Genomic DNA, 18,208 nt, shown 5'->3' with positions numbered 1-18,208 from the left:
CAGGAACAAAAACAGAAGTTGCTGGAAAAGCACAGCAGGTCTGGCAGCATCTGTGAAGAAAAATCAGAGTTAACGTTTCAGGTCCAGTGACCCTTCCTCAGAATTAATATTATCACCTTTTCTTTAACTCTGGAGAGCCTGGTCAACTGGGTTCCTTTGAATATATCAATACATTTGATCTAGTGAAAGATATCCAAAAGGGAAGGGACACATTTTAAATTAACCTTGTTGTGAGCTGCAGAAAGAGGGTTTGAATTAAGAAGGGTCATCCCTGTTCAGATGAGACCATGACCAGTTGAGCGTAGCCGTTTGGAATCTGAATAAATTGAGGACCCCCTCCCAAGGACCAGTCATAAATATCGTGTTATCTTCAAATAAAGATCCCAAATGTTGTTTCTAACAGTCCTTGTCGTGTGACTGGTATGTTTGTGATAAACACGGCAGTGGAAAGAAGGGTGTGTACAGCTGTAAGAGGGGAGTGGTTTAGGCATGTGGCTATCCAAGGGGAGGTCAGGGGAGAGGTGCAGCAGTTGGATGGACAAAGGCCCAGACATTCCTTGTGGGCCCTGGACTCTAACACACACTGTGGGCCATGGGCTCTAACACACGCTGTGGGCCCTGGGCTCTAACACATGCTGTGGGCCCTGGACTCTAATACACGCGGTAGGTCCTGGGCTCTAACACATGCTGTGGGCCTGGACAGTAACACACACTGTGGGCCCTGGGTTCTAACACACACTGTAGGCCCTGGTCTCTAACACACGCTGTGGGCCCTGGGCTCTAACACACGCTGTGGGCCCTGGACTCTAACACACGCTGTGCAGGCCAGGTTTCATTGAACAGGCCCAGTGAAATGAGCTATCCACCACAGCCTGTTTCATATTGCCACCAGTTTTGAACATCACCCTAACGGTGCACCCCAGCAGCCAAATCTGCCATCTTTCTCCCTTGAGTCACCTACCCAGTTTCCAGGAGGAAAATCCAGCTGACAGTGTCATTGCTTAGAGCTTGATCTCATCCACATGATGAGAAATATTCTAATGGTATTGTGACATGTTTTAAAGTTCTGGGGGAAAGATTAATGCTCGGAGTAATTTCCCAGTTTGTTACCTTCTCTGACACTGTCTGCAATCTGTGTTTAAAGCTGATACCATTCAGTACTAACTTGATTTGGGGGAAAAAATGTTCTTTTCAGTGTCATGGCACTGCTGCTTCATAATGTGCAGAAGCATCAAGAGTTGTACTGACCATGTTGTGGTCATCTCTTCAGAAGCTGTAGTCTTTGAAACCAGCCCAAAGTTATACATCAGAAAGGGCAATCCAGCATTGATATGGTCAGTAAAATCTTTAATTCACATTTTGTAAGGGTCAGAACATTTCTTTAAATTGTGTTATGAATTACACTTGTAAAAAGAAAGACTTGCATTTATATAGCACCTTTCACAATCACCAATTATCTCGAATTAAGTCCTTTATGAAGCATATTCAAACCACAACAAAGCCAACTCCTTAGTAATCATGGCATGAGACCATGGAAGCAGATGGAGCCGTGGTTTAACATCTCATACAAAATTGGCACATCCGACAGCGGAGCCTTCCCTCAGTAACGCAGTGCTGTGTCAGCTTTGATTTTTGCACTCAAACCCCAAAGCAAGTCTTAAACACAGAACTGGTGTTTCAGGGGACAACAATGCTACAACTCCTGTGTGCACAACGACAAGATCGGAAGTGGGGTGTTCTCCAATGATTTTACAATGTTCAGGACCCTCAGATACTGAAGATGTACCACACAATGCCAGGCAATGACCATCTCCAACAAGAAAAAAATCTAGCCATCACTCCTTGATGTTCAATAGTATTACGACTGAATCCCCACTATCAATATCCTGGGATTTACCATTGACTAGAAACTGAACTGGACCAGCTATTTAAATGAAGTGGCTACAAGAGCAGGTCAGAGACTAGGAATACTGCAGCAAGTAACTCGCCTCCTGACTCTCCACAGCCTGCCCACCATCTATAAAGCACAAGTCGGAGTGTGATGGAATACTCCCCACTTGCCTGCATAGGGGCAGCTCCAACACTCAAGAAGTTTGACATTTTCCAGGACAAAGCAGCCGGCTTGATCATTACCACAAATATTCACATCTTTTCTTACCGACACTCACTAGCAGCAGTGTATTACCATCTACAAGATGCACTGAAGAAGTTCCCCAAGGCTTCTTAGATAGTACCTTCCAAGCACAGAACCATTTTCATCTCGATGGATAAGGGCGGCAGATACATGGGAACACCACCATCTACAGCTTCCCCTTCAGGCCACTTGTCATCCTGACTACATCACTAATCCTTCAGGGTCACTGAGTCAAAATCCCAGAACTCCCTCCCTCAGGGCATTGTGGATCTGCACGTAGACTGCAGCAGTTCAACAAGGCAGCTCACTACCACCTTCTGAAGGGCAACAGGAGATGGCCAATAAACGCTGGCCTAGCCAGCAATGCCCACATCCCGTGAATGCATGGGAAGAACAAAATTGAGCCCCATCTGACACACACACACACACACGTAGGTAGGAATGTTCAAGCTGATAGTGTACATAACAGCTTCTGAAATAGGTCTCACATTTAAAGGATCGTCATTTGCATTACAACATTAAAAGCAGAAACGTGTTCGGTTCATGTTTGAGATTTTGGACATTTTATCATCACCACCTGATCAAAGCCCACGTATTTTGGTGGGGGGTGGGTGGGGGGGGTGGTTATAAGTCCCCACATAACATCTAATCCACTTGATTGCACCAGAAAAGATTTGCTGTGTTAGAACCAGGAAATGTTGGAGGACAGTGCTGTCATGTTCTACCTCACTTTTGAGCGTTTTGGACACGTTTTTGAGAAGGAACAAAAAAGTTTAAGCAATGTAGTTATTTCTGCTCCTTCCATTGACAAGTAATAATTTCTGTGGCACTTTCCATTCATATTTTCAGATTATTACAAGATCAATGGAAGGCCAGTGTTACGAGAACTGACTGAAACTTTGCATTGAATTGATAATTAGTTTCCAAATTGTACAACAAAGCTGTGCATTGATGCAACAGGGGAATTCACACGCTTCAGATTTCACCCTAAAATATGGAAGCATGTACTTGCTTTGTTAAAGAATTCCATAATTTCATCTATACATCAGCAGTTAGATACGGCCACTAAAATGTTGTATTGTGAGAAAAAGCAAAGTTAATGGACCATGTGCATTTTTGTGGCAATTGTAAAAGAAGATGTAATTTGTCATGGACATACATTTAAAATTTTGGCCTCAAATTTCCTCTGTGCTACAGTGTCAGCAGGTGGTGACTGGGATAGGATTTCTGGCTTTTTTTTACCTGTGCCCCTGATCCACTGTTTGAGGTCAAAGGTGTTTACATATTTTATCCGCGCAGCTGCACTACTGAGGGAACAGACCCCCCCGAAGGCAAGGAGTCAATGAAAACGTATTCATACACCTTGCTTAGGCAAGGCCGGATGTACAGCCATATCATTTTTTAAAAAATGAACAATCTCCATATTGCAACCTACCGTAGAGCAAATATTCCTTTAAATTTTAGATGGCCCAGTAATACTTTTGACGGCACCAGTTGTCAGAGGTGCTTTGTGTGCTCAGAGATAAATTGATTAAAAAAAAAGTCCTTCATACATTGTGTTTTCCTCACTTGTACAACTTTTTTGGTTTGATTTATTACTGTTATGTGCACCGAGGTGCACAGTGAAAAGTGTTGTCTTACATGCTTTACAAGTGCATTAGGGTAACAGAACAGAGCGCAGAATAGGGTGTTACAGCTGCTGAGAAGCTGCAGAGAGAGATCAACATTAACTTTAAAGGGGTCCATTCGAAAGTCTGATAACAGCAGGGAAGAAGCTGTTCTTGAATCTGTTTGTACGTCTATATAAATCTCATGACATGTCTGGCCTCAAATTTTGACGTGTTCAGAAAGAACCTTATAGCAGAGGATCCTCTTGAGAAGATTCATTGTTATTTGATGGAATTTCCAGTCAGTTTGAGAGCTAGTGCAAAGGTGGTAAAAATGGACAAACTTAACTTCTGTCATTTGATTGTTATATCTAAGAACTTTCACTGGCTAGTACTGTATTAAGAAAAAAGACAAGGAATAACCTAACACTCATGATCTCCTGAGCACACATATTAACCTAAGTCCAGGACACAAATGTGAAATAAAAGAAACTGTCTGTTCTGAAATTACCACTTTATCACTGAAACCAGGCAATCAAGTCAGTCAAAATATAAAAACATACAGTAACATCTCCTAAAAGTATGCAAAAAGGAAAAGAGCAGTTAAAATGAGCATTGTTTCCTTATAGCTTGAAACTGGGAATTAATAATGGGAAAAAGGGAAGTTTCAGAGAATTTAAATAAATATTTTACATCGGACTTTGAAAAGCATCTTCAGGATAATAGAAAACCAAGCAGCAAAGCAAGGGGGAGAAAAAACTTAAAACAATCATAACCGTGAAAGAAATAGTACTTGGAGAGCTAATAAAGGCTGGGGTACTTGGACCTACTGAACTGCATCCAATGGTCTTCAAAGAGGTGGCCGTGGGATTTGTGGATGTCTTTAAGCTTCCAAAATGTGTTAGATTCTGGAAAGGTCTCAGAAGATTGGAATGCTGATACTTCTATTCAAGATAAATCAAGAAAATATAGCCAAGTTAGTCTAACACCTGTCAACAGGAGATAGTTGGAATTTATTATTAGGGAGAAACTAGCAGAACACTTCAAATTGTAATCAAGGCAGAGTCACCATGGGTTTGTGAAAAAGAAATCATTTTTGACAAATTTATTAGAGTTCGTAGAGGATATAACAAGTAGAATAGGTAAAACAAAATGTACCATATTATTATGACAACAGCACATAACCCCAGATTACATAAGCATATATATTGAACTTCCAAGTAAAAGGTGTGTTTTTTGAAAGAAAAATATACAAGCCAAATTATAACTGAGAATGTAAATTCAGTGGTTGTTTGGAACAGCCCTGTGTGGATTACACTAAGTCCCAAGGAGTGCCATAGAATGTTGTGCCTGAAGAATGTCAAAGAAATTTCATACAGCAACACTTCAAAGGGAGAGATACCATTCAAAAACTTGAACTGTGATCTCCTATGGCTACAGGTATATGGAGGGTCTTATCTCTTCTCAGCATCTCCTATAGATCTGTTGAAAAATTACATGGGGAGTAAGGGCAGAGAATCTGGCTCGGGCTAGGAAAAGAGATTAGCAGAAAAGATAGTTGAGGAACAATAGTGGATGTTTAAGGAAGTACTTCACAAGTCACAGAAAAGATATATTCCAGCAAGGAAGCAGGATTCTAGGAAGGGCATAATCCAAACCAGGTTAATCAAAAATGTTGACGATAGTGTTAAATTGAAAGAAAAATCATACAATGTGATGGAGATTTGTTGTAAACCAGAGGATGGGGAAAGTTTTAAAAACTAATAAAAAATGACCAGAAAAAAAATAAAGAGGAAGAATAAACTTCTTGCAGGTGAACTAGCAAGCAATATAAAAATAAACAGTAAGAGCTTCTTTAAATGCATCAAAAGGAAAACAGAAGCCAAATTGAACATAGGCCCTTTAGAGAACAAGGTTAGGGAGGCAATAACGGGAAACCAGTAATTGGCAGAGGTGTTGAATAAATACTTTGAATCAGTCTTCATGATTTAAGGCATTAAGAGTTTTCCAAAAGTACCAAGTAATCAAGAGGTCCTAGAGAGTTCCAAAGGGAGGTGGAGGTAGTGGAGGAATAAACACCATAGCTATCACTCAAGAAAATGTACTAGGTAAGTTAGTAGAGCCAAAGGCCATTGGCTTTGGTGGGTTGCATCCTAGAATTATAAAGGAAGTAGGTATAGAGATAGTGGCTGCACTAGTAGTAATTTTCCAAGAACCCTTTGAGACTGGCCAAATTCGAAAACTGCCAGCTTAACACCCTTATTCAAAGAAAGGCAGCACTGATGCCTCACAGCGCCAGGGAACCGAGTTCAATTCCAACCACGGGCAATTGTCTGTGTAAAGTTTGCATGTTCTCCCCATATCTGCATGGATTTCCTCCAGATGCTCTGGTTTCCTCCCACAGTACAAAGATGTGCAGGTTAGGAGGATTGGCCATACTAAACTGCCATATTGTCCAGGGATGTGCAGGTTAGTAGGACTAGCTGTGGGAAATGTATGGTTACAGAGATAGGGTGGTGGGGTGAGTCTGGACGGGATGCTCTTCAGAGAGTTCATGTGGATTGGTTGAACTAAACGCCTCTTTCCACACTATGGGGATTGTATGGATTCTCTTCCATAGAAAGGGAGGAAGGCACAAAATAACTAACTATAGGGCAGTTAGCTTAACATCTGTCATGAAGAAAATGTTAGAGTCTCCTACAAAGGATGCAATTGCAAATACATAATGAAATCAAGCACAGTCATATGGCTTCATGATGGGGAAATCATGGCTGACAAATTTATTACAGTTCTTTGAGGAGGTAGCAAGTGGGATATATATGGGGGAACTAGTAGGTATAACGTATTTGGTTTTCCTAAAAGCATTCAATGAGGTACCGCATATAAGGTTTAATGGTATAAAAACCATTGAAATTGGTGGCTGTTTATAAGCACGAGTAGAGGATTGGCTAAATAATAGAAGACAGAGAGTCGGAATAAGGGACATTTTAAGGATGGCAACCTCTAACCAATGGAGTACAACAGGGATCGGTGCTGGGGCCACAATTATTTACAATATATATTAATGACCTGGAAGATGGAAAGGAATGCACTATCTTCATATCTGAAGATGACACAAAAATAGGTAGGAAGGCAAGTAGTGAAGATTACGCAATGAGTCCATGGAGGGATATTGACAGGCTAAATGAATCGGCAACAAAATGGTAGATGGAATACAATTTGAGAAAATGTAATTTTGCAGCAATAATAGAAAAGCTGAATACTATTTAAATGGGGAAAGATTGTAGAAAGCTGCAGCACAGAGAGAATTCAGGTTCCTCATGCAGGAATCACAGAAAGCTAGTATCCAAGTTCACTGGTAATGGGGAAGGCAAATGTACAGTTGGTCTTTATTTCAAAACGGATGGAATAACAAAGTAAGGTGTTTTGTTAAAACTATGCAAGACAGTAGTCAGTACACACCCAGAATACAGTGAATATTTTTAGCTTCTTATCAAAGGAAAGATCATAGAATCCCTACAGTGTGGACACAGGCCCTTTAGCCCAACTAGTCCACACTGATCCTCAGAGCATGCCACCCAGACCCATCATCTGCACATCCCTGAATACTATGGGCATTTTACCATGGCCAATCCACCTAGCCTGCACATCTTTGGACCATGGGAGGGAACTGGAGCAAACCCACACAGACACAAGGAAAACATGCAAACTCCATACAGACAGTCGCCCAAAGGTGGAATCAAACCCTGGTCCCTGGCACTGTGAGGCAGCAGTGCTAACCACTGAGCCACCATGCCACCCTATGTACTGGCATTGGTGCCAGTCTGGAGAGGGTTCACTTGGTTGATTCCAGATATGGAGGATTGTCCTACAAGGAGAGTTTGAGTAGGTTGGGCTTGTACTCACTGAAGTTTAGAGGAATGAGAGGAGGTCTTATTGAAACATAGAAGATTATTACACAGATTGGCAAGATAGAGGCTGAGAAGTTATTTCCCCTTGTGGAAGAGTCTAAGACCAGACAGCATACTTTCAAAGTAAAGCATTGTCCATTTAAGACAGAGATAAGATGATATTTATCTCTCTCAGAGAGTAGTCAATGTTTGGAATTCTTTCTCACAGGGCGTTGTCAAGGATAAGTTGGTAAGTATGTTCAAGACTGAAATAGACAGATTTTTAGCCAGGGAATCAAAGATTATCGGGAAAGGGCATGAAAATTGAGGTGAAAATGATCTTATTGAATGGCAGAGCCGACCAAATGGGCTGATGCCCAATCTCCGTTCTTACTTCATGTTGTCTTATTTGTCTGCACAAAACAGCACATCAAGATGACAGCTGGATAGCTGAAGCGTCAACACGCTGACAGGTATGACATGGCAAGGCATGGATGGTGCGAGCATGCTAGGAAAGGCTAAGTGAGTGAGTGCTAAGATGGTCAGTGAGCAGCCCTGAGATGCAGGCTAGCACAAACATGAGCTGGGTTCCAGCCCCTGCAGCAGCCTTTCAAAGCTACTTACCAGTGCACCCTGTTCTCCCCATGAGGTCTGCAAATAGATTGGAGAGGTGCCATGATGGTCATGAAGGGGTAGGCAGATACCAACCTCTGTGTGTGTGGCTAGTACTGGTGGATCTGAGATACTGTTTGGTGCTGAGCAACATGGAGGCTCCACAAAGCTGGAGTCACCATGTACACACTCAGACTTCCATATGAGGAATTTGCTAAGATAGGAAGCTGAATATTAGTGAGGTGAGCTGCAGTACTAATAAGGCATTTAACAAACCTAATCCCCTTTAATTACCAACTCACAGCTGCCTAGTGTAAACTCACTGGACCACTTGTCAAATGCATAAAAGATACAGCCAGATGCTTCCAACATTGAGATGGGTCTCATTGGACCTTCTCGGTTCTGTCACAAATTTCTCCACAGCCCACGTCACTCAGACACCTGTAGGATTCTGCCCAGTGTCCAGCCCATGTTACTGTCAAGGAAGTTATCCACAGTAACTTTCCCCTTAATATTCCCTCAAGAATGAAATGTGCTCCAGGTATTGAGCCTGGCCTGAGTGTAGCCTGCTGCTCAGTGAAGGCAAATCAGAAAATTCAAATGTCACCCTTTGTGCACCTAAGTTTGGATTCCACCGGCCCCTGGTGGACACAAGTCTAGGGGGAAAGAAAATTACTTTTCGACAGCCTGAGTGATTTATACTGTGAACAATAAACTGGAGCATGCCAGTGGCAGTTGATGTATGAATGGAACATTCCTTACAGCCAGCACTCTTTGACTTGTGATAACAAAAATGCTCATACATCTTTAACATGTGATAGACAGCAGACAGATGATCACTATCTACACTTCATACTCTCAGGTAACTTAGATTATGATTGCCTAGCTCAGGGTAGCACTGTGATTCATAAATAGTGAAAAAAAATACAGTCTAATAAGTCTCTGGTATTTCTCTTGATGGAACCTATCACTTTTTCTGCTTTATAAAAAAGGAACATCATTAAACTTCACTGCTAAATGGAAATCATAAGTAGCCACAAGTAAAAAGAATCCTTAACTCAGAAAAGTGCCTTCTGAATGTACTGTCCTGGGGGCTTTCCTTCTCGTATTGCTGCTAATATCTGCTAATATGTAAGATGACATTAATAATAATACTTTACAACATACCAATGCTTTCTCAATTAGGTTACAAATTTAGTCATGTCAAATGGTAACGATTGTGACAGTAACTTTATTCCCAATACAGCATGAGATCTCTGCAGAATTCCAACAATGTGGAAAAGACACATAATGAGAGGCATCAGCTTTCAGCTGTAGGGCAACAATAACTCACCAAAGAATTGTCCAGCATTGGTGGGAACTGTCAGGTTGTGTGATGGGACAAAAGGACAGGACATACATTAAACTGCTTGAAGGATCTACCATCACAAGATTGTATTTGATGATAAATTGATACAGCGGAAGAGGACAGAGCCATTCACCACGGAAGGCTTAATGATTCCAATTACTGCTGCCAGGAACACTGTCACGCTATCATTGCCAATCCTTTGTGGCCAAAGATTTAGATTAGTTTAAGTACCTCCATTTTGTTACCTGGGCATGTGATTTGAAAAGATGGAAAGCTTGACAATGAAAAGACAGCCCTAGAGGAGGCTTCTTTGCTGTGGACATACTCTGACAGGGAATATACCCCAGTCATTCATCTTTGATTTACAGTTGAGAGCTCCCACTAATCTTCATTTTCTGTCTCACATTACAGTATCTTCTTAGCAAGCTCATTTCAAACCTTTAAAGCCCAGCAATACACAGTTATTGCATGTTCTCAAATTACACAGGAGTTTTGGTTAAAATTTTTATTTTCTGCTGTTCTGGTCTCCTATCTGCTGAGTTAGGTGATTTTGTGGCAATAGGGGTGTTACAATTGGTCTCAGTATCTTAATTAGTGTTCCCACTCCTAAGCACAGTCCATTGCCCTCTGTTGGATCAATGAGGGTAGGGTTTGGATGCCTAGGCCCGAAACGTCAGCCTTTCTGCTCCTATGATGCTGCTTGGCCTGCTGTGTTCATCCAGCCCTGCACCTTGTTGTCTAGGGTTTGGATGCAGTCTGCTCTATGGCTAGAGGCCAGGACCTGTGTCCCCTGCCAATGGTTAAATGGATCAGAAACATGCAGCAGGAGAAAAGTGTTTGTGAATATGTGTTCCTTTTCGTGCCTACCTTTGTTGCCTCTTGTGTTCCTAATCAATGCAGAATATGCCTGACTGTACTTCCAACCTTAAATTATAATACACACACACATCTGATTATAATATTCTTGGGTAAAAAATGGACTTTCATATATATAATAGATATTTATCTGAAATGATCATGGAGCCATGTGTTCCTGAATTTAAAGCAAAACAATGTTCTCCAGTACTCAGTCATAAATAGGATTAACAAGTATATAAAGAATTGGCCACTTTGAGGGAGCCAGTGTGCTTCTGATCTCTAAATGAGGAGATGATCGTGTAGAACATTGCTTTGCACTGTATCCAACAGCTGAAAGGTCTCTTCTTTCTTGGTGGCCAGAGCTAGAGCAGAGTTCAAGCTATGGTTATGCTAGAAATCTATAAACTTTGATCATTATCCCATCTGAGCTTATTATTTACCGTTATGGCTATTCAACATCTTTTTCATGACTGCTGTCCTGGAATGACTGGATATGTTTACCATTAAAATTATTAAGGTGTCGAGGTCATTTGTCTCCTCAGCCTACAGTCAACACCATTCATGCAGTGTATGTGTTATTTACCTGCATCAGAGCCATGTTTCCCTTGGTTAAATTTATTCCAGCAATGCTATGCCCATTCAATATCTTTTCCAAATCACTCTATGATTTCCGAGTTGCCTTTTTCAGTTTCACTCCTCCTCTTGCATTGTGTTTCTGAATGCAGGTCTTTTATGTAAATTAGAAGGAGCAGTGGTTTGAACATTGAGCCCTGAGGGACCTGAGTACTTTTGCAAGTGACCACGTCCCCACCCTCTACCCACCCAATCCCCTCGCCCACTACCAGCCTCATACTGGCACCGATCTTACCAATAAGTGCTCACATCCTGATTCTAACCAAACCCTGCTAGGATCAGAGCAGATTCACGCCCCACTCAATTTCAATGCCCACAATTCCACTATTTAATCTGGCGGTATGAAATATATAGTGATTTGATCCTGTCAGCTTCGTCAGGCAGGTGAGGTTAAATTGTCCTCCTTCTTGTTTCCTACTGTATAGTCAGTTTCTTATCCAGTACTAGGATTAATCTTTATCCCCACAGCATTGGGCCAAATTTGCAGCCTTTTGTGATCAGTGACAGTCTGAGGGTCTGGAATTATATTGAGTAATATTAAGAAGGATATTGTTAAGACATGTGTTAGTTGGAATAAAATTATTTCATTTTACAGCTGTAGCCTTATGGTCCTTTATTAAAATAGCAAATGGAAATATTTCAAACCATCACAATATGACAAATTATTGCTGACATTTCACAGGGCAGACTTGAATTCCCAAGACTTTCAAAAATACCAGCAAGTACTCTTGTTCGATTTGTGCAGAAACATTGTTAAATATCACAGAACAGGATAGTGATGAAGGTGTTTGGTACGCTTGCCTTTATTGGTCAGTGCATTGAGTCTAGGAGTTGGGAGGTCATGTTGAAGCTGTACAGGACATTGGTTAGGCTACTTTTGGAATATTGCATTCAGTTCTGGTCTCCCTGCTATAGGAAAAATGTTATTAAACTTGAAAGGGTTCAGAAAAGATTTACAAGGATTTTATTGGGTTTGGAGGGTTTAAGCTATAGGGATAGGCTGAATAGGCTGGGGCTATTTTCCCTGGAGTGTCGGAGGCTGAGTGGTGACGTTATGGAGGTTTATAAAATCATGACGAGCGTGGATAGGGTAAATAGACAAAGTCTTTTCCCCAGGGTAGGGGATTCCAAAATTAGAGAGTATAGTTTTAAGGTGAGGCGGAAAGATATAAAAAGGACTTAAAGGGCAACTTTTTCACACAGAGGGTGGTGTGTTTATGCAATGAGCTGCCAGAGGAAGTGGTGGAGGCTGGTACAATTATAACATTTAAAAGGCATCTGAATGGGTATATGAATAGGAAGGGTTAAAGGGATATGGGCCAAATGCTGGCAAATGGGAAAGGAGTAATTTAGGGTATCTGGTCAGCACAGACGAGTTGGACTGAAGGGTCTGTTTCCGTACTGTACATCCCTAGACTCTCTGACACTATAACTATCATTCAGAAGTAACCATAAACCACTTTTAAGAGCTCTATCTGAACACCATCCCAGTACCACTTATCAACATCGGATCTTCAAGCTGAGTGAAATGTACATGTAGAATAAAATGGCATAAGTGACAAACTAATCAAGATGAAAAATGAAAAGTTGTTTCCAAGTTATGAATAGTCATGTGCACCCATTATTAACAGGATTAATTTCAGCTTTTATCTGTTAAACATATTCATATTAATCTGTTGAACTCTAAGAATGTATAATATATCAGCAGCTTAATATAATGTTTTATGTGCTTCTTAAGATAAAATGCAAATGTTCTTTTCTAGATGCTATTTAGAAAGGTAAATTGGACCGTAAAAACATTGAACGGCGGAATTAATGATGTACGAGCAACGTTACAATAATAAATGAAAAGATAAAGACAAACTCTGGTACCACCAATTTCCGTCATTTGAATCATTATCAGAAGATCAATTATACCCAGTTGAAGGTCACAAAGTGTGGGATTAGGTTACACTTTTGAGTGGAATTGATCTTTTTGTGGAACTGGAGAGTGTCCTCCCAGAAGCATGTTGTGAATATGTATGAATGGTCTTACTGGTAAGGGTTGCGGGGAGACAGAAGGCCAGGGGATCAGAGAGAAGTACTGGATTTGGCTGCTGAAGGCTATCCCTTTGCTCCCCATCTTTGCCCCAGTTGGCCCCAGATTTGGGAAAATGGAGCTCTTTTCCAACCCAGCTTCACAGTCAGGAAACCAGCCACTTTTCTCGACTGCTGGTAAGGCCGCTAATTGGCCCCAAGCAAATTGAGGCCCTTAAGTGAATGTCAATTGACCTCTTAAGGACCTTAATTGGTGAAGAGCCAAGAAGGTTGCCCATGGGTCTTCTCATCCAGCACTTAACTGTTGAGGTGATGAGAAAGTTGCAAGAATCTCTCTTCTACCAACTTGTCCAGTTACTTGCCCTTCTCACCATCTCCATGGAGGAGACTTGCATGACAGGACTGAACCATGCATATGGACTTTTAGACAGGAATATCAAGTTAGTTGTTTTGCTTACAGAGGAAGATATGAAGAAGTATGGTATGAGCAGCAAGTTATGGTATTGAAAATAAAAATATCACCTCAAATGAGAATGAAGTGCTAGACTAATGGATTCTGGCACAATATTGGCATTGTTCCAAAACTTGGTTTAATCTCACCTTAAGCTAATGTCACCTTGTGCTAACTCCTTCACAGCCAAAAAAATGTGAGCTCAATGAACAGTCATCACAATCAATTGCTTGCTTTTTGCTTTGTTGTACAAAGGAGAGTAAATAAAGATAAAACTGTCTTTGCACTCAACCCTAAATAAAAAAGTTTGGTCTAATATTGCTACTTGTTCTTTAATTTGTTCCTTAATGGGTGATATACCTGCCTTTTGCATTTATAGCTATTTCTTTGGAAACGTTTGCTTTCAGTTGCAAGTGTTGTTATTGGAAGTAAACATTCTATGTCCTAAGCAGGGTGAAGTCTGAATGAACCACCAGCCACAATGCAACATTCATATGGCGTCTGGTCACAGAAAGTCAATCAGTGGATGAATTGGAACTCTGCCCCTTCAATTCCAATTTCTGGGTTCAAGTTAGCCTAGACTGATGCAATAAAGCCTTTTTGTCAACACAAAATGCATTTAAGACATTCGGATGCAGGAACGTAGCTATTCACTGGCTACACAGTTGCTACACAACATCATTAAATTCACTTGCAAGCACGCGGTTATCAACCATCTGCTTGAAGATGTAGGTTGTTATTTGCAGAAGTCCAACGAAATTATGGAATTGCAAAAAATTTAAGGTCGTTAATATTTGACAGAACATGTTGAATGTTGGAAATGAATTATAATAATTTATCAAAATATCTACAGTGAAACAAGTAAAGAAGCACTTTTCCCTATCATTGTGTACAAATGGAACTATACAATAGGAGCTGAAGTTACAGAAGGCTCGACAGTAGAAGGACTCATAAATCAATTTGTTTCAGTAAAGAGCATTTTTGTTTCAGTTTCCATAAAATGCCCTGAAGGTTCTTTGTGTGTACGTGTAGAATTTAAAAGACATCTGTGGCGACATTAGGTTATAATGGTATACCCATCAGAGTGAGTGCAGAAAGATAACTGCCCTGGCCAGGGAGAGGTGTTACAGGACCAGGATTGCTGCTGGTGTTGACGATAACTGACAACATTGTGAAAAGTATACTTTCACCAAAGCAAGGGTGTGACTTCATACCAGGACAGGATCCAGGGTCACCAGGAGACCTCTAGATTTGGTTTTGTCATTTTCTTGCAATGGATTTTAATCCAGGACATGCATTCAGGATGGGGAAGCCTATTCCTGCCCTGGATAATGTACCTACCAGGAGGGAAATGCTGAAGCAACAAGCGCTTTCAATCATACAACGTCTGGAGACCTGACCAACCTAGACCCCAATATGGGTGAGCATGGAGCCTTTGGAAGGTACTGGCACAGATGAGAGTTTGAGAAGGCCTTTTCAAGCAAATACTGGCTATCACATCAACATTGGCAGGGGAATTGAGTTTAAGAGCCGCGAGGTTATGCTGCAGCTCTATAAAACTCTGGTTAGACCACACTTGGAATATTGTGTTCAGTTTTGGTCATCTCATTATAGGAAAGATGTGGAACCTTTAAAGAGGGTGCAGAGGAGATTTACCAGGATGCTGCCTGGATTGGAGGGCAGGTCTTATGAGGAAAGGTTGAGGGAGCTAGGGCTTTTTTCATTGGAGTGAAGAAGGATGAGAGGTGACTTGATAGAGGTGTACAAGATGATGACAGGCTTAGGTAGAGTGGATAGTCAGAGCCTTATTCCCAGGGCGGAAATGACTATTATGAGGGGGCATAATTTTAAGGTGATTAGAGGAAGGTATAGGGGAGATGTCGGAGGTACGTTCTTCACACAGAGAGTGGTGGTGTGTGGAATGTGCTGCCAGCAGTGGTATTGGAGTCAGATACTTTAGAGACTTTTAAGCGACTCTTGGATAGGCACGTGGATGATAGTATAATGTAGGGTATGCAGGGTTGATCTTAATAGGATAATAGGTCAGCACAACATTGTGGGCCGAAGGGCCTGTACTGTGCTGTACTGTTCTACGTTCTATGTTCTATTTATCGTTTTCCCAGATTAATGATGTTGCCATCATTGCCATCACATTAATATGGACTCTGACATTCTAGCCATCATTGGACAATTGAATCTGCTAATCATGCAGCTGCTTAGCAAACTCAATGGGAACGGCAAATGTCAAGCAGGAACATGTGCAACAGAACATCCAGCAGTAGGTGGCGATGGTGAGGTGGGTGCTCAGCAGGGGAGATCGCACAGTTGTGCTGGGTCCTCCATGCGACATTAAGTGAGGGCAGCTGGAGGAGTCAAATGGGCCATCTCTGGAAAATAGGGGGAAGGAGGGCTCATGGGAAGAAAGAACAGACAAAACAAAGGACTCCTCAACCAAAATGTAAATGATAGGTTTCATTCATGTACATAATGTAAATACTTCTTTGTTTAATCGTAATTTCTCTTCATATTTGTAATGGCTTGATGACAGTGGAATGAAGAATGGAACAAAAACAGAAGTTGCTGGAAAAGTTCAGCAGGTCTGGCAGCATCTGTGAAGAAAAAAATCAGAGTTAACGTTTTGGGTCCAGTGACCCTCCTCAGAACTAAACAGAACCTTCCTCAGAATAAAGAATCTCTACTTCCTGATATTTGGGCCATCCATGTGTTCAAACCTCATATTATCATTGAAAGATGGCTTAACATAATAAAAATTGATGCAAGACACTTTCAGGTACTTTTGATCTCACAGAAATGAGCTTGATATCTGACGAGGTGCTTTTGTTTAAAAGGAAAACAAGCACCTGTAAGTGAAATTCTCTACCACGACATATTGTTACAAATATATAGAGTATAGGGTCATAAAGTGAGCAAGATGATGTACAAATGAGCAAGAGGTCACAGTCACTCTGCACAATAAGGCCCTAGGCGGTAGCAGTTGTCTGAAGATTACTCTGCACTGTAGATATTAGTATAGTGTAAAGAAATCCATCAGAACTCATCAAGTAAACAAAATCCATGTACCTACTTTTTGTGACATTTAGATAGTGCAAAAACATTACTACATGGGATATCTCTACATGACTGCACAAGTAACACATTGGCTATGAAACCCTTGTGGCATCCCAAGTGCCAACTAAATGGATGGGTCTTTCTTCTCCTTGCAAGATTTCACAGCTCCTCATCTCCACGATCACTTCCCAAGTGAACAACATTTGGGTGCCCCCAGGCCACCCTATTGCCCATTTCCACAAATTACTAATGATGGTCACTCCCTCAACCATCCTGCCCTGTCCTGCCCTCTGAAATTCTCCTCCGCAGCACCTGGATTTTGTCATTTTCCTCTCTTTTCAAAAATCTCAATGAAGATTGAGTTTCAACCCAGCTTATGTCCCAGCCAATCAAGCATTCTTTCTTGGTTCTCCCAGTTTGCTTTTTGCTCATTGTCTAACATCCTGGAAACTCTAAATGTAATGTCACTTGCTTTCAATGCAACCTACCCAACAGAAACCGCGCTGGTGAAAATACCTATTCTATTTCCGCGATACAATCCTGTGCCTCAGAATAAATTGTTTCTATGACATTCAGCATCATTGAACACTGTAAGCATTACATTTATTATTTATTGATCTTGTGCTTATTCTCTCACATTTTCAGAATACTTAAAGAGTTTTTTCAAACAGCTCCTCACATGGCCTGTCAAGTGGCGACTTGAAGACAAACAACTATTCAGGCTTTCATGCAATTTGTTAATAAGATCATTTGTGTCCTCGGGGATCTAGAACTTTGAAGTAATAAACTGCTACTCAGGGACTATATTGTGAAGACAGAACTGTTTTACAGCAGCACAGAGATCTTCTATCTTTTATTAGTCAGAGCCGTGTTGAACAATGTCATTCAGGCAGAAATGAACTTTAAGGATTTTCCTCTGTTAGTGATTTTCACACTTCAAAAGCTTTTAAGACTAGGATCTATTGGGCATGACATCTATTGACAACAAGACTTTGACTCTAAATTCAGTCTGTATAATTCCTATCTGCAGCATATGGTTTAATTGAGTTAAGCCACTATGCTGAGAACTATTATGTTCCTTAAGTTTGGACTGAGTTTAAAGTTCTAAAAGCTCATTACTTGAAACCTTATTTGGCAAATTATTTAAGTCTCTACAATTAATGCCAAGCAAAGAAGAAACCTTTTTTTCATTTCCCTTGACCAGTCCCTCTTCTTTCATCAATGATCGGCAAGACCCATTGCTGTGGTCCTAATGCTGCCCCGGATAAGATTTGTCAATGAATTTAATGCAAACAATAGATCAAGCCCATACTTGCCTGACCTGCAGACATTTCATTGAATAAAATCAGAGCAGCACTGTCTGCTTTCAAAGGGCATTTCATTTCAGCTTTCTGCATCACTTCATATCATTATCAGGTATTATTTACTGTGCTCTTTTAAAAAGAGAAAGTCTTCACAACTTCTCACTTGAATCTTGCTGGAAGTACAGACACCGTTGGTGAAGCTTTTCCTCTTGCACTCGTCAAGACAGGTGCAAGAATAACAAACTTCGATTGGTCACAACAACTT

Source organism: Rhincodon typus, chromosome 26 (genome assembly GCF_021869965.1).
Source record: "Rhincodon typus isolate 14 chromosome 26, sRhiTyp1.1, whole genome shotgun sequence".
In the NCBI taxonomy this organism is placed as follows: Eukaryota; Metazoa; Chordata; class Chondrichthyes; order Orectolobiformes; family Rhincodontidae; genus Rhincodon; species Rhincodon typus.
The sequence above is the reverse complement of the archived record's forward strand: the minus strand, read 5'-3'. Positions refer to the sequence as shown.